Source organism: Brachyistius frenatus, unplaced genomic scaffold (assembly GCF_029030835.1).
Source record: "Brachyistius frenatus isolate BFR_SWC_R1_liver_20210118 unplaced genomic scaffold, ASM2903083v1 Contig_27, whole genome shotgun sequence".
NCBI lineage: Eukaryota > Metazoa > Chordata > Actinopteri > Embiotocidae > Brachyistius > Brachyistius frenatus.
Window position 1 is genome coordinate 3,651,304 of NW_027210626.1, and position 2,997 is coordinate 3,654,300.

The following is a 2,997-nucleotide window of genomic DNA, read 5'->3' on the forward strand; positions in this document are numbered from 1 at the left end:
TAAAAGAAAAAGTCATTGAGTACAAGTGGGTTTTAACAAATGAGGATCTACCTGCATTGAAATGTTTTTTTTCCCCCTCAGATTATGACTGAAATCTGAAATGTCATCTGTATTATAGTCCCCTCCTGGTAGGAGGTCCACAGATGGTGGATAAGAAGGGTGCTACAAAGTCTTGCCTTTGTATTACTTTGAAGGTTTGTATGTTTTTAACACACAATTTTATAGATGGATATGTATAAAGGGCAAACATGCATTTGTCAAGATAACGTTTATAAAAAGTATCCGCTGGGAAATGATCAGATATTGAAGAATCTAGGATGACAGAGTGTTTGACCCTCATATAATTACTATTAACTTAATGGTAGATATCTTTGTGCAGTATGTCTGGCTCCAGACCTGGCACCATATTTTGACATGAGCAAATTCCTTTTGGATTGAAATATGCAGATAACATCAGAAGAATGTCCATTATGGCTACATTTGATTTTTTTTTCCATTAACAAACTATATGATTAAAGTTAGAACTTTCAAACACATTGATCAAGGTTAGAAAAAGAGGGTGGTCATAATTACAACAAAATGAGACAGATCAGGTAATAGATGTCGGTGGCAAATAATTTGTATGCTCACACGGCCTCATCCTCCAGACTGTGCTGCATTGGATTAGTATTACTGTATGCTGTGTTGCCAAAATACTTCTTGCCTTGCCGTTGACTGTTGAAAAATAGCTGCATGTTGAGTAAGTAGTTCCATTCTATTCATTCAATATCAGGAAACTCATACTGCCATATGGTCATTGCAAGCACGATTCAAATTACTAAATAACTATTGCAATATGAGAAAACATAATGATTAACATATGACTAAATTAGTTGACTAGGATGAGTATAGATTATCTTGCATCATAACTGAACTGAATCCAAAAACAGGTGTCAGAACGAACACCGCTGATTGCTCTGTGTCGTTGTCTTCCTCGTATTCTCTCCTCTTTCTGATCTCTCTGGTTGTTTGGCTCTTTCCATCAACACATTTGGCGCTTCTGAGGCTTAGTTAGGCAGGATAAACAAGGACTGAGCAGTCTTTTCTTCCCTGTCCCCACCTACACAGTTTGATTGACAAGCTTGTTTGAAAATGGAAATGTGAAGGAAGAGTTTCATTGGTTTTCTGATTTTGGCAGGGTAGATAAAAAGCCATGCAGAAGTAATCGTGTAATTTGTGCAGAATTAAATTATTGAAAAAACCTGAGGTAAAAACATGAAAATGAGTTGTCAATTAACAATTTAAGTTCTTATTTCCCTTTCAACACAGCATCATGCAATTATAATGATCAACTGAAATCTCTAAATGTATCACAGACTGGATTTTATTTCATATGACGGGAAAAATGCATTCAGTTTTTGTAATTATATGCCACGCATTGAAACAAAATGCAATTGCAGATCTACACTTTCAGATTATACAAATAAAGCACCACAATGGACCACAAAGACAAATCATTATTAGTTAGGCATTCAGTTATTTTGAGGTTCCGCTTCACACAGAGTTCTGCAGACTGCATTTGTCACTTGGACAAAGCAGTGCTGTGAAGGGAATTTCATTTTAAGACAAAAAAAAAGCGGACAAGGTTTACAGCACATTATGATGAAGTATTACCCAGTTTTATTGGAGACATCAACAAACCCTAAGTGGCTACTGTAACGGCCACTGATACACTCTGTAATTTCTCTGCCCTCATTCATTGAGGCATTTTTTCTTGCTTCCACAAACATTTTTGTGTTTATCAGCCGCAATTGAGATAAAGTTCTCTCATTTTCCTCAGCATCCAGGAGGACTAAAGACCCTAACTACATAATGACCCCTGCATTCATGATTATTTACTTCCCTTATTCACTGAGAGGACAAGAAAACAGCTTGGATTAACTCATTAATCTCTTGTCCCCGCCGGTTTGTCCACCTAAACGGCTTTACACAAATCAAGGTAAATGCAGATCGTTTTTCCCAACATCAGCAAAGCGTCTGGAGAGCAGTTGTCTACCCAAACTGTTTTGTCAAAGGTTACACAAGCCTTTAAATTACATTGTCACCATTTATATCAGTTGTTGTTGGTGAAATGGCACTCATTTCTCCTGCTCTAAACCCTGTCACGGCCCTGCCACCGTTTGCTAAACTGCCATAAAGTTTCCAAAAGGAGCGTAAAGTGATGAAGACGTGTGGCTGGAGGAGCACCAGGAGCATTTATCTGAATGAAATGGAACAGTGACAGGTATATGCCAAAGTGACTGTGTAGTAAACCACGCACCAGTGTTTGCTGTATAATAAAGTCACTCTCTCGCATCTAATGAATGGCGCTCACCTGATATAACTGGCACGGGATATCAGGGTTTTAATTTTTATATGCTAATAATTAAAGCTGGATGTCTCAACATGACATCACTTTAACAGCTCCGCTCCTTTCTGCATGGATTGAGATACCCTTAATAGTGTTGAGGATTGAAGTGGGCAGGTTGGGGAGCACTGTGAGCCAGGATATTGGGAACAAATTGACAAGGCCGTCTATTCTGTCTCACTCTTCATTTAGACCTGAATGATCCAGACCAGCTGGCTGGCAGCCAATTTATCTCGGAGAAGATGAGAATGTGAGGGAGGTTCCTGTTGAAATGATTCCAGAGGACATCCTGAAATGTGATGAGGCTGACATGGGGGAAAGCTTTAACTTTTTTTCAAAGCTTGCTACCTTTGCATTTGTCCATCAGTCAGTCAGCAACTGACATTTTAATTCACCTACTTTGCATCAGACTTTAATTAGTGTGCATGCAACATCAGCAGCATTCACACTAATTATAATGAAGCTCCAAACAACGTAGTGTGAATGCTGCTCTGCTTTCTGCAAAGATCAGAATGCAGCTGCTTCTGTCATATTGTCTTGTCACTGTCATGTCATGGAGACTACAGTAATTGCAGTAGACTACAATGACTACTGCTGGTGATTTGAGATGA